Source organism: Phyllobates terribilis, unplaced genomic scaffold, assembly GCF_046119375.1.
Source record: "Phyllobates terribilis strain yellow unplaced genomic scaffold, ASM4611937v1 Scaffold_2__4_contigs__length_985480577, whole genome shotgun sequence".
Lineage (NCBI taxonomy): Eukaryota > Metazoa > Chordata > Amphibia > Anura > Dendrobatidae > Phyllobates > Phyllobates terribilis.
The window spans coordinates 440,569,984-440,592,422 of record NW_027362762.1 but is presented as its reverse complement, the minus strand read 5'-3'; the positions used below and the strand labels follow the sequence as shown (position 1 = coordinate 440,592,422).

The 22,439-nt window shown below is 44.7% G+C and overlaps 1 protein-coding gene across 8 annotated transcripts in view; it reads left to right on the top strand.

The window, feature by feature from the left end:
* SRRM3 (serine/arginine repetitive matrix 3) overlaps nt 1-22,439 on the top strand; it is a 598,168-nt gene that overhangs the window by 197,365 nt on the left and 378,364 nt on the right. The window lies entirely within an intron of this gene.

Here is a 22,439-nt window from a genome sequence, read left to right as displayed (position 1 = left end):
GTTCATTATTGAGAAGACTGCAGTGAATAAAACAGTGATTTTATTAAAACAACGGCAAGGAGCCCAATTAGTGACACAACACTGCTTTCAAGGTCTCTGTCACTATATTCAACTGTGAAGCATAAACGTTGTGGCAGTTCTACATGGAGGACTATGTGGGGCCCATTATACTGTATGGAGCACTATGTGGGGCCCATTATTCTGTATGGAGAACTATGTGGGGCCCATTATTCTGTGTGGAGGACTATGTGGGGCCATTATTCTGTATGGAGGACTATGTGGGGCCATTATTCTGTATGGAGGACTATGTGGGGCCATTATTCTGTATGGAGGACTATGTGGGGCCATTATTCTGTATGGAGGACTATGTGGGGCCATTATTCTGTATGGAGGACTATGTGGTGGTCCATTATTCTGTATGGAGGACTATGTGGGGCCCATTATTCTGTATGGATGACTATGTGGTGGCCCATTATTCTGTATGGAGGACTATGTGGTGGCCCATTATTCTGTGTGGAGGACTATGTGGGGCCCCTTATTCTGTATGGAGGACTATGTGGTGGCCCATTATTCTGTGTGGAGGACTATGTGGGGCCCCTTATTCTGTATGGAGGACTATGTGGGGCCCATTATTCTGTATGGAGGACTATGTGGGGCCCATTATACTGTATGGAGGACTATGTGGGGCACATTATACTGTATGGAGGACTATGTGGGGCCCATTATTCTGTATGGATGACTATGTGGGGCCCATTATTCTGTATGGAGGACTCTGTGGGGTCCATTATTCTGTATGGAGGACTATGTGGGGCCCATTATTCTGTATGGAGGACTATGTGGGGCCCATTATACTGTATGGAGGACTATGTGGGGCCCATTATACTGTATGGAGGACTATGTGAGGCCCATTATACTGTATGGAGGACTTTGTGGGGCCCATTATACTATATGGAGGACTATGTGGGGCCCATTATTCTGTATGGATCACTATGTGGGGCCCATTATTCTGTATGGAGGACTATGTGGGGGCCTATTATTCTGTATAAAGGACTATGTGGGGCCATTATACTGTATGGAGGATTATGGGGTGCTCATTATTCTGTATGGAGGACTATGTGGGGCCCATTATTCTGTATGGAGGACTATGTGGGGGCCTATTATTCTGTATAAAGGACTATGTGGGGCCATTATACTGTATGGAGGATTATGGGGGGCCCATTATTCTGTATGGAGGACTATGTGGGCCCATTATTCTGTATGGAGGACTATGTGGGGGCCTATTATTCTGTATAAAGGAGTATGTGGGGCCATTATACTGTATGGAGGATTATGGGGGGCCCGTTATTCTGTATGGAGGAGTGTATGGGGTCCATTATTCTGTATGGAGGACTATGTGGGGCCCATTATTCTGTATGGAGGACTATGGGGGGCCCATTATTCTGTATGGAGGACTATGTGGCGCCCATTATTCTGTATGGAGAACTATGTGGGACTCATTATTCTGTATGGAGGACTATGTGGGACCCATTATACTGTATGGAAAACTATGTGGGGCACATTATACTGTATGGTGGACTATGTGGGGCCCATTATTCTGTATGGAGGACTATGTGGGGCCCATTATTCTGTATGGAGGACTATGGGGGGCCCATTATTCTGTATGGAGGACTATGTGGGGCCCATTATTCTGTATGGAGGACTATGTGGCGCCCATTATTCTGTATGGAGAACTATGTGGGACTCATTATTCTGTATGGAGGACTATGTGGGGCCCATTATACTGTATGGAGGACTATGTGGGGCTCATTATACTGTATGGAGGACTATGTGGGGCCCATTATTCTGTATGGATGACTATGTGGGGCCCATTATTCTGTATGGAGGACTCTGTGGGGTCCATTATTCTGTATGGAGGACTATGTGGGGCCCATTATTCTGTATGGAGGACTATGTGGGGCCCATTATACTGTATGGAGGACTATGTGGGGGCCCATTATTCTGTATGGAGGACTATGTGGGGGCCTATTATTCTGTATAAAGGACTATGTGGGGCCATTATACTGTATGGAGGATTATGGGGGGCTCATTATTCTGTATGGAGGACTATGTGGGGCCCATTATTCTGTATGGAGGACTATGTGGGGGCCTATTATTCTGTATAAAGGACTATGTGGGGCCATTATACTGTATGGAGGATTATGGGGGGCCCATTATTCTGTATGGAGGACTATGTGGGCCCATTATTCTGTATGGAGGACTATGTGGGGGCCTATTATTCTGTACAAAGGAGGATGTGGGGCCATTATACTGTATGGAGGATTATGGGGGGCCCGTTATTCTGTATGGAGGACTGTATGGGGTCCATTATTCTGTATGGAGGACTATGTGGGGCCCATTATTCTGTATGGAGGACTATGGGGGGCCCATTATTCTGTATGGAGGACTATGTGGGGCCCATTATTCTGTATGGAGGACTATGTGGGGCCCATTATTCTGTATGGAGAACTATGTGGGACTCATTATTCTGTATGGAGGACTATGTGGGACCCATTATACTGTATGGAAGACTATGTGGGGCACATTATACTGTATGGTGGACTATGTGGGGCCCATTATTCTGTATGGAGGACTGTATGGGGTCCATTATTCTGTATGGAGGACTATGTGGGGCCCATTGTTCTGTATGGAGGACTATGTGAGGCCCATTATTCTGTATGGAGAACTATGTGCGGCTCATTATTCTGTATGGAGGACTATGTGGGGCCCATTATTCTGTATAGCGGACTATGTGGGGCCCACTATTCTGTATGGAGGGCTATGTGGGGCCCATTATTCTGTATGGAGGACTATGTGGGGCCCATTATTCTGTATGGAGAATTATGTGTGGGCTCATTATTCTGTATGGAGAACTATGTGGGGCCCATTATACTGTATGGAGGACTATGTGAGGCCAATTATACTGTATGGAAGACTATGTGGGGCACATTATACTGTATGGTGGACTATGTGGGGCCCATTATTCTGTATGGAGGACTGTATGGGGTCCATTATTCTGTATGGAGGACTATGTGGGGCCCATTATTCTGTATGGAGGACTATGTGAGGCCCATTATTCTGTATGGAGAACTATGTGGGGCCCATTATTCTGTATAGCGGACTATGTGGGGCCCACTATTCTGTATGGAGGGCTATGTAGGGCCCATTATTCTGTATGGAGGACTATGTGGGGCCCATTATTCTGTATGGAGAATTATGTGGGGCTCATTATTCTGTATGGAGAACTATGTGGGGCCCATTATACTGTATGGAGGACTATGTGGGACCCATTATACTGTATGGAAGACTATGTGGGGGCCCATTATTCTGTATGGAGGACTATATGGGGTCCAATATTCTGTATGGAGGACTATGTGGGGCCCATTATTCTGTATGGAGGACTATGTGGGGCCCATTATTCTGTATGGAGGACTATGTGGGGCACATTATACTGTATGGTGGACTATGTGGGGTCCATTATACTGTATACTGGTTGGCCCACGACTTTGTCCAAGTTTTTCATTTTGGCCCTCTGTGTGTTTGAGTGTGACATCCCTGGGTTAAGGTGAGATCCTTATGTGACCTGGACAGATGTGCTCAGCTGTTTCTTCACTCCCGCATTTTATTTGCTGTTGCATGTATAGCGCGATCATATTCTTCCTAGAGGATGAATGGCGCATTACTGCACTTTAGTACAGCTTCATTCAAATGCCTTCTTTCAGTTGCAGGGATGGAGGGGTCTACTGTTGCACAAATCGGGTGGGGTCTAAGTGGAATATTTCCATTTGTCACTTATAGCTGGCTGCAGGTTGTTTTCCTTTATGTCAGGAGTTACAGTACCAAAACAGGAGAGATAGAATAATTAAATAGAATAGCAAAAGATGACCAGAAGAATTATCCCTTTTTTATTCTAATGCAGACATTAAAATCACGATTGAATCAGGATTCTGTTCTTATTCTTTTTTTTTTGCAAATTTTTTTTTTGTTAGCTTAAAAATCCACATTTGGAAATATAAATCATAGCGTACTGCATTAAGAGGCTTAGACTATACATAAGCTGGTTGGCCAAGCATGGCTTCTTAAAAATAGACAGTCTGGAGACTTTACAATTTAAACGAAGAAAAAAAAGAAACGGCCTTAAAAATATTGACTGGGTTCACTAAAGCCAATAATGGTAAAGAAATATAAATTGTACCGTTGTAACTTTGGGTTTGTACTCTGAAACACAATAACAGAAACATAATGTAACATAAAATATAAGATATTCTCTCTTCATTCATGGATGAAGCTTTTCCTTCATGCTTTAAAGAGGTTGTTCTACAAATAAATATTTTTTACTCTATAAAATCAGGCAAAATATTAAATTGAACTCCTGAATCTAGATATTACAGTTATATACAGTACTGCACAAAGGTTTTAGGCAGATATGGTAAAAATGCTGCAAAGTAAAATGTTTTATAAAATTCAAGTGTTAATAGTTTATTTCTATCAATAGTGAATGCAAAAAAAGAAATATATATCAAATCAATATTGAGTGTGATCACACTTTGCCTTCAAAACAGCATTAAAGCATCAATTCTTCTAGGTCACTTACACACAGTTTTTTCAGCAGGGAATTTGTTCCAAACATCTTGGATAACTAACCACAGATCTTCTCTGTATGAGGCTTGTGCAAATCTTTCTGTCTCTCCATGTAATCCTACAGCTGGCCCCAGTGCAGAGCCAGTGTCAGTCAGGGACGGGGGGCTCGGTTACAGCTGTCGCTCTCTATACAGAGTCCTGACTGCACCCTCGCCGGCGTCGCCCCTGTGACTGATACTCGAACGCTGCCGGGGGGAATAAAGTTCATTTTCTCCCTGCAGCGTTCAACTAATAATGCTATTAACCTGCAGATTAACCCCATATCTACAGGTTAATAGCGTTTTTTTTCTGGTGACAGGTTCCCTTTAATACTCATCTTTATTAAAAATCTGTATTTTGAAACTCTACTGATTTATGTGTTGGAAATGTGGATTTGTAGGGTTTTTATTAGTTGGCAGAAAATGTTATTTTGTTAGTAATTTGATGAAAGTGCAAGACTTACAAAATTCAACAATCGTATTACCCATTGACTCATCTCTAGTAATGAATGTGTTCTAGCTGGAAGCTTAATATGCGCTCCAAATGTTCTAAAAGTTCCAAAATAATAAGCGAGGCTCATTTATAGACCATGGAAACTATGTGCCGCCAGCCCGCATCCAACTAAGAAGCCAAAAGCTGGCTTGACTGTGTGGAAAGTCCTCTTTGGCAATGTGTAGTGATGGTGTTCATATGAGCGGAGTAATCTGTGGCTGTTCAGAGATATTGCAGTTAAGATTGCTGATAAGCTCTCCATGGTATCAAAGTGGTAACAATTCTGAATTTTATAGCTGCTTGGCATGTATTCTAGTAATTTCATTATTGGATCTAAAAAGAACGTCTGAGCTTTAAACTTTTGTATTTTACAGCAACAGTTTTAATTCTTCAGCCATTATTTTCTACAATGCTCATTAAAGTGCTTTTTAGCCATAAATAGAAATAGCTAGTAAAAATAACTACCATGCTGTAAGTAATAGTTATTGTGCCCTTCATACACATATAGCATGGGCTCAGCATTTGACAGTCTTATTAGAAGATCCATCCCTGTCGCCTTATGATTTACAATTAGAGTACTTTTAATCACCTGGTTTACAACATTGTACATTTTATATGTGTGTTCTTGACTGCAGTGATATTTTTTAAGCCAAGGTTTGTTTAGATTATATAAATTTAACATTGCTTAAATCTTTTATGGATATAGTCAGTAAGATTGATTGGTTACACTTCCTTCTAATTCATACTTATAGAATTTTCAATAATGCTTATGCAGTAGTCGGCAGTAGTAAATTAGGCAACGCACTATGTCTTCCTCCAGGCGTGCAGTGCCAGGGTCATCTGTGGGTAATTTCCTTTATGACTAAAATTGTATTACTTTTCAGGAGAAAAATGGTTAACATTGTAACTTTGTAAAGCCATGCTTATTTTTTCTTAAAGCTTATGTGCCGCATACTGCATACACCAGTCACACTCTAGACACATGCCACATACACACCAGTCACACTCTAGACACAAGCCACATACACACCAGTCACACTCTAGACACATGCCACATACACACCAGTCACACTCTAGACACAAGCCACATACACACCAGTCACACTCTAGACACATGCCACATACACACCAGTCACACTCTAGACACATGCCACATACACACCAGTCACACTCTAGACACAAGCCACATATACACCAGTCACACTCTAGACACATGCCACATACACACCAGTCACACTCTAGACACATGCCACATACACACCAGTCACACTCTAGACACATGCCACATACACACCAGTCACACTCTAGACACATGCCACATACACACCAGTCACACTCTAGACACATGCCACATACACACCAGTCACACTCTAGACACATGCCACATACACACCAGTCACACTCTAGACACATGCCACATACACACCAGTCACACTCTAGACACATGCCATATACACACCAGTCACACTCTAGACGCATGCCACATACACACCAGTCACACTCTAGACACATGCCACATATACACCAGTCACACTCTAGACACATGCCACATATACACCAGTCACACTCTAGACACATGTCACATACACACCAGTCACACTCTAGACACATGCCACATACACACCAGTCACACTCTAGACACATGCCACATATACACCAGTCACACTCTAGACTCATGCCACATACACACCAGTCACACTCTAGACACATGCCACATATACACCAGTCACACTCTAGACACATGCCACATACACACCAGTCACACTCTAGACACATGCCACATACACACCAGTCACACTCTAGACACATGCCACATACACACCAGTCACACTCTAGACACATGCCACATACACACCAGTCACACTCTAGACACATGCCACATACACACCAGTCACACTCTAGACACATGCCACATACACACCAGTCACACTCTAGACACATGCCACATACACACCAGTCACACTCTAGACACATGCCACATACACACCAGTCACACTCTAGACACATGCCACATACACACCAGTCACACTCTAGACACATGCCACATACACACCAGTCACACTCTAGACACATGCCATATACACACCAGTCACACTCTAGACGCATGCCACATACACACCAGTCACACTCTAGACACATGCCACATATACACCAGTCACACTCTAGACACATGCCACATATACACCAGTCACACTCTAGACACATGTCACATACACACCAGTCACACTCTAGACACATGCCACATACACACCAGTCACACTCTAGACACATGCCACATATACACCAGTCACACTCTAGACTCATGCCACATACACACCAGTCACACTCTAGACACATGCCACATATACACCAGTCACACTCTAGACACATGCCACATACACACCAGTCACACTCTAGACACATGCCACATACACACCAGTCACACTCTAGACACATGCCACATACACACCAGTCACACTCTAGACACATGCCACATACACACCAGTCACACTCTAGACACATGCCACATACACACCAGTCACACTCTAGACACATGCCACATACACACCAGTCACACTCTAGACACATGCCACATACACACCAGTCACACTCTAGACACATGCCACATACACACCAGTCACACTCTAGACACATGCCACATATACACCAGTCATACACTAGACACATGCCACATATACACCAGTCACATACACGTTACATGCCACATTTACACCAGTCACACTCTAGACACATGCCACATACACACCAGTCACACTTTAGACACATGCCACATACACACCAGTCACACTCTAGACACATGCCATATACACACCAGTCACACTCTAGACACATGCCACATACACACCAGTCACACTCTAGACACATGCCACATACACACCAGTCACACTCTAGACACATAGAATCATAGAATGGTAGAGTTGGAAGGGACCTCCTGGGTCATCTGGTCCAACCCCCTGCTCAAAGCAGGATTCACTAAATCATCTCAGACAGATGTCTGTCCAGCCTCTGTTTGAAGACGTCCATTGAAGGGGAACTCACCACCTCTCGTGGCAGCCTGTTCCACTCATTAATCACCCTAACTGTCAAAAAGTTTTTTCTAATATCTAATCTGTGTCTCCTCCCATTTAGTTTCATCCCGTTGCTTCTAGTCTTTCCCTGTGCAAATGAGAATAAAGATGATCCTTCTACAATGTGACAGCCCTTGACATATTTGTAGACAGCTATTAAGTCTCCTCTCAGTCTTCTTTTTTGCAAGCTAAACATTCCCAAATCCTGCAACCGTTCCTCATAGGACATGGTTTGCAGACCAGTCACCATTCTGGTCGCTCTTCTCTGAACTTGTTCCAGTTTGTCTATGTCTTTTTTAAAATGTGGTGCCCAAAACTGTACACAGTATTCCAGATGAGGTCTGACCAAAGAGGAGTAAAGACCGATAATGACTTCACGTGATCTAGACTGTATGCTTCTGTTAATACATCCCAGAATTGTATTTGCCTTTTTTGCTGCTGCATCACACTGTTGACTCATGTTCAGTCTATGATCTATTAGTATACCTAAGTCTTTTTCACATGTACTGTTGCTTAGCTCTATTCCTCCCATTCTGTATATGCTTTTTTCATTTTTATTGCCCAGATGTAGTACTTTGCATTTTTCCCTGTTAAAAACCATTCTGTTGGTTGCTGCCCACTGCTCCAGTTTATTTAGGTCTTTTTGAATCCTCTCTCTCTCTTCTCTAGTATTAGCTATCCCTCCTAGCTTTGTGTCATCAGCAAATTTAATCAGTTTACCCTCAATTCCTTCATCTAAATCATTGATGAAGATGTTGAACAATACAGGTCCCAGGACAGAGCCCTGTGGTATCCCACTTGAGACATTCATCCAGCTGGATGTGAAGCCATTTACAACCACCCTTTGAGTCCGATCACTAAGCCAGTTATGAATCCACCTAACAGTTGCCTGGTCCATTGCATACTTGGTCATTTTTTCAATAAGGATGGTGTGAGATACTTTGTCAAATGCTTTGCTGAAGTCAAGATATACTATATCTACAGCATTTCCCTGATCCACCCAGTCAGTGATTCTGTCATAGAAGGAAATTAAGTTAGTCTGACATGACTTGTTAGTTACAAACCCATGCTGACTCTGGTTAATCACTTCATTCTTATCCAGGTACTTACATACATGATGTTTAATAATTTGTTCAAAGATCTTTCCTGGTATAGAAGTCAGACTCACCGGCCTATAGTTCCCTGGGTCCACCTTCTTCCCCTTTTTGAAGATAGGAACAACATTTGCTCTTCTCCAGTCTTCTGGGACTTCTTCTGTTCTCCAAGAATTTTCAAAGATTATGGAGAGTGGTTCTAAAATTTCTTCTACGATCTCCTTCAGTACTCTGGGGTGTAATTCATCTGGACCTGGAGACTTGAACTCATTTATGTTAGCTAAATATTCCCTCACAATCTTTCTGTTTACAGATAACTTGGATTCTTCTATTCCTTTAAAAGGACAGTGAAAATCAGTTGATGTTACATTTTCTTTCTGAGAGAAAACAGATGCAAAATAGGAATTAAAAAGTTCGGCCTTCTCAACATCCTCACTTACCATTTCTCCATTTTCATCCTGTAAAAATCCTATAGCATCTTTGACTTTTCTTTTACTTTTGACATACCCCCAAAATCCTTTTTTATTGCTTTTGACATCTCTTGCAAGCCTTAATTCATTGTCAGCTTTAGCTAACCTGATACGTGCCCTGCAGGATCTGCAGACTGCATTATAATCTTCTTTAGATATGCCTCCCTCTTTCCATTTAATAAACATTTCTTTCTTTCTTTTTAGCATGTGTTTAAGTTCTGTGTTCATCCATCCTGGTTTCCTTAAATGCTTCCCATTCTTCCTACTTTTCGGGATTGTTAACGATTGTGCTTTGAGAATCTCATTTTTAAAAATTTCCCATCCTTCCTGGACATTTTTGTATATATACACACCAGTCACACTCTAGACACATGCCACATATACACCAGTCACACTCTAGACACATGCCACACACACACCAGTCACACTCTAGACACATGCCACATATACACCAGTCATACACTAGACACATGCCACATATACACCAGTCACATACACGTTACATGCCACATATACACCAGTCACACTCTAGACACATGCCACATACACACCAGTCACACTCTAGACACATGCCACATATACACCAGTCACACTCTAGACACATGCCACATAGACACCAGTCACATACACGTTACATGCCACATACACACCAGTCACACTCTAGACACATGCCACATAGACACCAGTCACATACACGTTACATGCCACATACTGCATACACCAGTCACACTCTAGACACATGCCACATAGACACCAGTCACATACACGTTACATGCCACATACACACCAGTCACACTCTAGACACATGCCACATATACACCAGTCACATACACGTTACATGCCACATACACACCAGTCACATACACGTTACATGCCGCATACACACCAGTCACACTCTAGACACATGCCACATAGACACCAGTCACATACACGTTACATGCCACATACACACCAGTCACACTCTAGACACATGCCACATACACACCAGTCACATACACGTTACATGCCACATAGACACCAGTCACATACACGTTACATGCCACATACACACCAGTTACACTCTAGACACATGCCACATACACACCAGTCACACTCTAGACACATGCCACATAGACACCAGTCACATACACGTTACATGCCACATACACACCAGTCACACTCTAGACACATGCCACATAGACACCAGTCACATACACGTTACATGCCACATAGACACCAGTCACATACACGTTACATGCCACATACACACCAGTCACATACACGTTACATGCCACATAGACACCAGTCACATACACGTTACATGCCACATACACACCAGTCACACTATAGACACATGCCACATATACACCAGTCACATACACGTTACATGCCACATAGACAACAGTCACATACACGTTACATACCACATACACACCAGTCACACTCTAGACACATGCCACATACACACCAGTCACACTCTAGACACATGCCACATACACACCAGTCACACACTTGATACATGCCACATACACACCAGTCACATACACGTTACATGCCACATACACACCAGTCACATACACGTTACATGCCACATATACACCAGTCACACTCTAGACACATGCCACATAGACACCAGTCACATACACGTTACATGCCACATACACACCAGTCACACTCTAGACACATGCCACATAGACACCAGTCACATACACGTTACATGCCACATAGACACCAGTCACATACACGTTACATGCCGCATACACACCAGTCACACTCTAGACACATGCCACATATACACCAGTCACATACACGTTACATGCCACATAGACACCAGTCACATACACGTTACATGCCGCATACACAACAGTCACACTCTAGACACATCCCACATACACACCAGTCACTCTCTAGACACATGCCACATACACACCAGTCACTCTCTAGACACATGCCACATACACACCAGTCACACTCTAGACACATGCCACATACACACCAGTCACACACTTGATACATGCAACATACACACCAGTCACATACACGTTACATGCCACATACACACCAGTCACATACACGTTACATGCCATATATACACCAGTCACACTCTAGACACATGCCACATACACACCAGTCACACTCTAGACACATGCCACATATACACCAGTCACACTCTAGACACATGCCATATACACACCAGTCACACTCTAGACACATGCCACATACACACCAGTCACACTCTAGACACATGCCACATACACACCAGTCACACTCTAGACACATGCCACATATACACTAGTCACATTCTAGACACATGCCATATACACACCAGTCACACTCTAGACACATGCCACATACACACCAGTCACACTCTAGACACATGCCACATACACACCAGTCATACTCTAGACACATGCCACATACACACCAGTCACACACCTGATACATGCCACATACACACCAGTCACATACACGTTACATGCCACATACACACCAGTCACATACACGTTACATGCCACATATTCACCAGTCACACTCTAGACACATGCCACATACACACCAGTCACACTCTAGACACATGCCACATATACACCAGTCACACTCTAGACACATGCCACATATACACCAGTCACACTCAAGACACATGCCACATATACACCAGTCACACTCTAGACACATGCCACATATACACCAGTCACACTCTAGACACATGCCACATACACACCAGTCACACTCTAGACACATGCCACATACACACCAGTCACACTCTAGACACATGCCACATACACACCAGTCACACTCTAGACACATGCCACATACACACCAGTCACACTCTAGACACATACACACCAGTCACACTCTAGACACATGCCACATACACACCAGTCACACTCTAGACACATGCCACATACACACCAGTCACACTCTAGACACATGCCACATACACACCAGTCACACTCTAGACACATGCCACATACACACCAGTCACACTCTAGACACATGCCACATACACACCAGTCACACTCTAGACACATGCCACATACACACCAGTCACACTCTAGACACATGCCACATACACACCAGTCACACGCTAGACACATGCCATATACACACCAGTCACACTCTAGACACATGCCACATACACACCAGTCACACTCTAGACACATGCCACATACACACCAGTCACACACTTGATACATGCCACATACACACCAGTCACATACACATTACATGCCACATACACACCAGTCACATACACGTTACATGCCACATATACACCAGTCACACTCTAGACACATGCCACATATACACCAGTCACACTCTAGACACATGCCACATATACACCAGTCACACTCTAGACACATGCCACATATACACCAGTCACACTTTAGACACATGCCACATACACACCAGTCACACACTTGATACATGCCACATACACACCAGTCACACTCTAGACACATGCCACATACACACCAGTCACACTCTAGACACATGCCACATATACACCAGTCACACTCTAGACACATGCCACATATACACCAGTCACACTCTAGACACATGCCACATATACACCAGTCACACTCTAGACACATGCCACATACACACCAGTCACACTCTAGACACATGCCACATACACACCAGTCACACTCTAGACACATGCCACATATACACCATTCACACTCTAGACACATGCCACATATACACCAGTCACACTCTAGACACATGCCACATATACACCAGTCACACTCTAGACACATGCCACATACACACCAGTAACACTCTAGACACATGCCACATACACACCAGTCACACTCTAGACACATGCCACATACAAACCAGTCACACTCTAGACACATGCCACATATACACCAGTCACTCTCTAGACACATGCCACATACACACCAGTCACTCTCTAGACACATGCCACATACACACCAGTCACACTCTAGACACATGCCACATACACACCAGTCACACTCTAGACACATGCCACATATACACCAGTCACACTCTAGACACATGCCACATATACACCAGTCACACTCTAGACACATGCCACATACACACCAGTCACACTCTAGACACATGCCACATATACACCAGTCACACTCTAGACACATGCCACATATACACCAGTCACACTCTAGACACATGCCACATATACACCAGTCACACTCTAGACACATGCCACATACACACCAGTCACACTCTAGACACATGCCACATACACACCAGTCACACTCTAGACACATGCCACATATACACCAGTCACACTCTAGACACATGCCACATATACACCAGTCACACTCTAGACACATGCCACATACACACCAGTCACACTCTAGACACATGCCACATATACACCAGTCACACTCTAGACACATGCCACATATACACCAGTCACACTCTAGACACATGCCACATACACACCAGTCACACTCTAGACACATGCCACATATACACCAGTCACACTCTAGACACATGCCACATATACACCAGTCACACTCTAGACACATGCCACATATACACCAGTCACACTCTAGACACATGCCACATATACACCAGTCACACTCTAGACACATGCCATATACACACCAGTCACACTCTAGACACATGCCACATCCAAACCAGTCACACTCTAGACACATGCCACATACACACCAGTCACACTCTAGACACATGCCACATATTCACCAGTCACACTCTAGACACATGCCACATACACACCAGTCACATACACGTTACATGCCACATATACACCAGTCACACTCTAGACACATCCCACATATACACCAGTCACGCTCTAGACACATGCCACATATACACCAGTCACACTCTAGACACATGCCACATATACACCAGTCACACTCTAGACACATGCCACATATACACCAGTCACACTCTAGACACATGCCACATACACACCAGTCACACTCTAGACACATGCCACATACACACCAGTCACACTCTAGACACATGCCACATACACACCAGTCACACTCTAGACACATGCCACATATACACCAGTCACACTCTAGACATAAGCCACATATACACCAGTCAAACTCTAGACACATGCCACATATACACCAGTCACACTCTAGACACATGCCACATATACACCAATCACACTCTAGACACATGCCACATATACACCAGTCACACTCTAGACACATGCCACATATACACCAGTCACACTCTAGACACATGCCACATACACACCAGTCACACTCTAGACACATGCCACATACACACCAGTCACACTCTAGACACATGCCACATACACACCAGTCACACTCTAGACACATGCCACATACACACCAGTCACACTCTAGACACATGCCACATATACACCAGTCACACTCTAGACTCATGCCACATACACACCAGTCACACTCTAGACACATGCACATACACACCAGTCACACTCTAGACACATGCCATATACACACCAGTCACACTCTAGACAGATGCCACATACAAACCAGTCACACTCTAGACACATGCCACATACACACCAGTCACTCTCTAGACACATGCCACATACACACCAGTCACTCTCTAGACACATGCCACATACACACCAGTCACACTCTAGACACATGCCACATACACACCAGTCACACTCTAGACACATGCCACATACACACCAGTCACACTCTAGACACATGCCACATACACACCAGTCACTCTCTAGACACATGCCACATACACACCAGTCACTCTCTAGACACATGCCACATACACACCAGTCCACACTCTAGACACATGCCACATACACACCAGTCACACTCTAGACACATGCCACATATACACCAGTCACACTCTAGACACATGCCACATACACACCAGTCACACTCTAGACACATGCCACATATACACCAGTCACACTCTAGACACATGCCACATATACACCAGTCACACTCTAGACACATGCCACATATACACCAGTCACACTCTAGACACATGCCACATACACACCAGTCACACTCTAGTCACATGCCACATACACACCAGTCACACTCTAGACACATGCCACATATACACCAGTCACACTCTAGACACATGCCACATATACACCAGTCACACTCTAGACACATGCCACATATACACCAGTCACACTCTAGACACATGCCACATATACACCAGTCACACTCTAGACACATACCACATATACACCAGTCACACTCTAGACACATGCGACATACACACCAGTCACACTCTAGACACATGCGACATACACACCAGTCACACTCTAGACACATGCCACATACACACCAGTCACACTCTAGACACATGCCACATACACACCAGTCACACTCTAGACACATGCCACATATACACCAGTCACACTCTAGACACATGCCACATACACACCAGTCACATACACGTTACATGCCACATATACTCCAGTCACACTCTAGACACATCCCACATATACACCAGTCACACTCTAGACACATGCCACATATACACCAGTCACACTCTAGACACATGCCACATATACACAAGTCACACTCTAGACACATGCCACATATACACCAGTCACACTCTAGACACATGCCACATATACACCAGTCACACTCTAGACACATGCCACATATACACCAGTCACACTCTAGACACATGCCACATATACACCAGTCACACTCTAGACACATGCCACATATACACCAGTCACACTCTAGACACATGCCACATATACACCAGTCACACTCTAGACACATGCCACATATACACCAGTCACACTCTAGACACATGCCACATACACACCAGTCACACTCTAGTCACATGCCACATACACACCAGTCACACTCTAGACACATGCCACATATACACCAGTCACACTCTAGACACATGCCACATATACACCAGTCACACTCTAGACACATGCCACATATACACCAGTCACACTCTAGACACATGCCACATATACACCAGTCACACTCTAGACACATACCACATATACACCAGTCACACTCTAGACACATGCGACATACACACCAGTCACACTCTAGACACATGCGACATACACACCAGTCACACTCTAGACACATGCCACATACACACCAGTCACACTCTAGACACATGCCACATACACACCAGTCACACTCTAGACACATGCCACATATACACCAGTCACACTCTAGACACATGCCACATACACACCAGTCACATACACGTTACATGCCACATATACTCCAGTCACACTCTAGACACATCCCACATATACACCAGTCACACTCTAGACACATGCCACATATACACCAGTCACACTCTAGACACATGCCACATATACACAAGTCACACTCTAGACACATGCCACATATACACCAGTCACACTCTAGACACATGCCACATATACACCAGTCACACTCTAGACACATGCCACATATACACCAGTCACACTCTAGACACATGCCACATATACACCAGTCACACTCTAGACACATGCCACATATACACCAGTCACACTCTAGACACATGCCACATATACACCAGTCACACTCTAGACTCATGCCACATACACACCAGTCACACTCTAGACACATGCCACATACACACCAGTCACACTCTAGACACATGCCACATACACACCAGTCACACTCTAGACACATGCCACATACACACCAGTCACACTCTAGACACATGCCACATATACACCAGTCACACTCTACACACATGCCACATACACACCAGTCACACTCTAGACACATGCCACATACACACCAGTCACACTCTAGACACATGCCACATACACACCAGTCACACTCTAGACACATGCCACATACACACCAGTCACACTCTAGACACATGCCACATATACACCAGTCACACTCTAGACTCATGCCACATACACACCAGTCACACTCTAGACACATGCCACATACACACCAGTCACACTCTAGACACATGCCACATACACACCAGTCACACTCTAGACACATGCCACATACACACCAGTCACACTCTAGACACATGCCACATACACACCAGTCACTCTCTAGACACATGCCACATACACACCAGTCACTCTCTAGACACATGCCACATACACACCAGTCACACTCTAGACACATGTCACATACACACCAGTCACACTCTAGACACATGCCACATACACACCAGTCACACTCTAGACACATGCCACATACACACCAGTCACTCTCTAGACACATGCCACATACACACCAGTCACACTCTAGACACATGCCACATACACACCAGTCACACTCTAGACACATGCCACATACACACCAGTCACACTCTAGACACATGCCACATATACACCAGTCACACTCTAGACACATGCCACATACACACCAGTCACACTCTAGACACATGCCACATATACACCAGTCACACTCTAGACACATGCCACATATACACCAGTCACACTCTAGACACATGCCACATATACACCAGTCACACTCTAGACACATGCCACATACACACCAGTCACACTCTAGTCACATGCCACATACACACCAGTCACACTCTAGACACATGCCACATATACACCAGTCACACTCTAGACACATGCCACATATACACCAGTCACACTCTAGACACATGCCACATATACACCAGTCACACTCTAGACACATGCCACATATACACCAGTCACACTCTAGACACATACCACATATACACCAGTCACACTCTAGACACATGCGACATACACACCAGTCACACTCTAGACACATGCGACATACACACCAGTCACACTCTAGACACATGCCACATACACACCAGTCACACTCTAGACACATGCCACATACACACCAGTCACACTCTAGACACATGCCACATATACACCAGTCACACTCTAGACACATGCCACATACACACCAGTCACATACACGTTACATGCCACATATACTCCAGTCACACTCTAGACACATCCCACATATACACCAGTCACACTCTAGACACATGCCACATATACACCAGTCACACTCTAGACACATGCCACATATACACAAGTCACACTCTAGACACATGCCACATATACACCAGTCACACTCTAGACACATGCCACATATACACCAGTCACACTCTAGACACATGCCACATATACACCAGTCACACTCTAGACACATGCCACATATACACCAGTCACACTCTAGACACATGCCACATATACACCAGTCACACTCTAGACACATACCACATATACACCAGTCACACTCTAGACACATGCGACATACACACCAGTCACACTCTAGACACATGCGACATACACACCAGTCACACTCTAGACACATGCCACATACACACCAGTCACACTCTAGACACATGCCACATACACACCAGTCACACTCTAGACACATGCCACATATACACCAGTCACACTCTAGACACATGCCACATACACACCAGTCACATACACGTTACATGCCACATATACTCCAGTCACACTCTAGACACATCCCACATATACACCAGTCACACTCTAGACACATGCCACATATACACCAGTCACACTCTAGACACATGCCACATATACACAAGTCACACTCTAGACACATGCCACATATACACCAGTCACACTCTAGACACATGCCACATATACACCAGTCACACTCTAGACACATGCCACATATACACCAGTCACACTCTAGACACATGCCACATATACACCAGTCACACTCTAGACACATGCCACATATACACCAGTCACACTCTAGACACATGCCACATATACACCAGTCACACTCTAGACACATGCCACATATACACCAGTCACACTCTAGACACATGCCACATACACACCAGTCACACTCTAGTCACATGCCACATATACACCAGTCACACTCTAGACACATGCCACATATACACCAGTCACACTCTAGACACATGCCACATATACACCAGTCACACTCTAGACACATGCCACATATACACCAGTCACACTCTAGACACATGCCACATATACACCAGTCACACTCTAGACACATACCACATATACACCAGTCACACTCTAGACACATGCGACATACACACCAGTCACACTCTAGACACATGCGACATACACACCCAGTCACACTCTAGACACATGCCACATACACACCAGTCACACTCTAGACACATGCCACATACACACCAGTCACACTCTAGACACATGCCACATATACACCAGTCACACTCTAGACACATGCCACATACACACCAGTCACATACACGTTACATGCCACATATACTCCAGTCACACTCTAGACACATGCCCACATATACACCAGTCACACTCTAGACACATGCCACATATACACCAGTCACACTCTAGACACATGCCACATATACACAAGTCACACTCTAGACACATGCCACATATACACCAGTCACACTCTAGACACATGCCACATATACACCAGTCACACTCTAGACACATGCCACATATACACCAGTCACACTCTAGACACATGCCACATATACACCAGTCACACTCTAGACACATGCCACATATACACCAGTCACACTCTAGACACATGCCACATAAACACCAGTCACACTCTAGACTCATGCCACATACACACCAGTCACACTCTAGACACATGCCACATACACACCAGTCACACTCTAGACACATGCCACATACACACCAGTCACACTCTAGACACATGCCACATACACACCAGTCACACTCTAGACACATGCCACATATACACCAGTCACACTCTAGACACATGCCACATACACACCAGTCACACTCTAGACACATGCCACATACACACCAGTCACACTCTAGACACATGCCACATACACACCAGTCACACTCTAGACACATGCCACATACACACCAGTCACACTCTAGACACATGCCACATATACACCAGTCACACTCTAGACACATGCCACATACACACCAGTCACACTCTAGACACATGCCACATACACACCAGTCACACTCTAGACACATGCCATACACACCAGTCACACTCTAGACACATGCCACATACACACCAGTCACACTCTAGACACATGCCACATACACACCAGTCACACTCTAGACACATGCCACATACACACCAGTCACTCTCTAGACACATGCCACATACACACCAGTCACACTCTAGACACATGCCACATACACACCAGTCACACTCTAGACACATGCCACATACACACCAGTCACACTCTAGACACATGCCACATACACACCAGTCACACTCTAGACACATGCCACATACACACCAGTCACACTCTAGACACATGCCACATACACACCAGTCACACTCTAGACACATGCCACATACACACCAGTCACACTCTAGACACATGCCACATACACACCAGTCACACTCTAGACACATGCCACATATACACCAGTCACACTCTAGACACATGCCACATACACACCAGTCACACTCTAGACACATGCCACATATACACCAGTCACACTCTAGACACATGCCACATATACACCAGTCACACTCTAGACACATGCCACATACACACCAGTCACACTCTAGACACATGCCACATACACACCAGTCACACTCTAGACACATGCCACATATACACCAGTCACACTCTAGACACATGCCACATATACACCAGTCACACTCTAGACACATGCCACATATACACCAGTCACACTCTAGACACATGCCACATATACACCAGTCACACTCTAGACACATACCACATATACACCAGTCACACTCTAGACACATGCGACATACACACCAGTCACACTCTAGACACATGCGACATACACACCAGTCACACTCTAGACACATGCCACATACACACCAGTCACACTCTAGACACATGCCACATACACACCAGTCACACTCTAGACACATGCCACATATACACCAGTCACACTCTAGACACATGCCACATACACACCAGTCACATACACGTTACATGCCACATATACTCCAGTCACACTCTAGACACATCCCACATATACACCAGTCACACTCTAGACACATGCCACATATACACCAGTCACACTCTAGACACATGCCACATATACACAAGTCACACTCTAGACACATGCCACATATACACCAGTCACACTCTAGACACATGCCACATATACACCAGTCACACTCTAGACACATGCCACATACACCAGTCACACTCTAGGACACATGCCACATATACACCAGTCACACTCTAGACACATGCCACATATACACCAGTCACACTCTAGACACATGCCACATATACACCAGTCACACTCTAGACTCATGCCACATACACACCAGTCACACTCTAGACACATGCCACATACACACCAGTCACACTCTAGACACATGCCACATACACACCAGTCACACTCTAGACACATGCCACATACGCACCAGTCACACTCTAGACACATGCCACATATACACCAGTCACACTCTAGACACATGCCACATACACACCAGTCACATACACGTTACATGCCACATATACACCAGTCACACTCTAGACACATCCCACATATACACCAGTCACACTCTAGACACATGCCACATATACACCAGTCACACTCTACACACATGCCACATATACACCAGTCACACTCTAGACACATGCCACATATACACCAGTCACACTCTAGACACATGCCACATACACACCAGTCACACTCTAGACACAATGCCACATACACACCAGTCACACTCCCCCTAGACACATGCCACATACACACCAGTCACACTCTAGACACATAGTCTCTC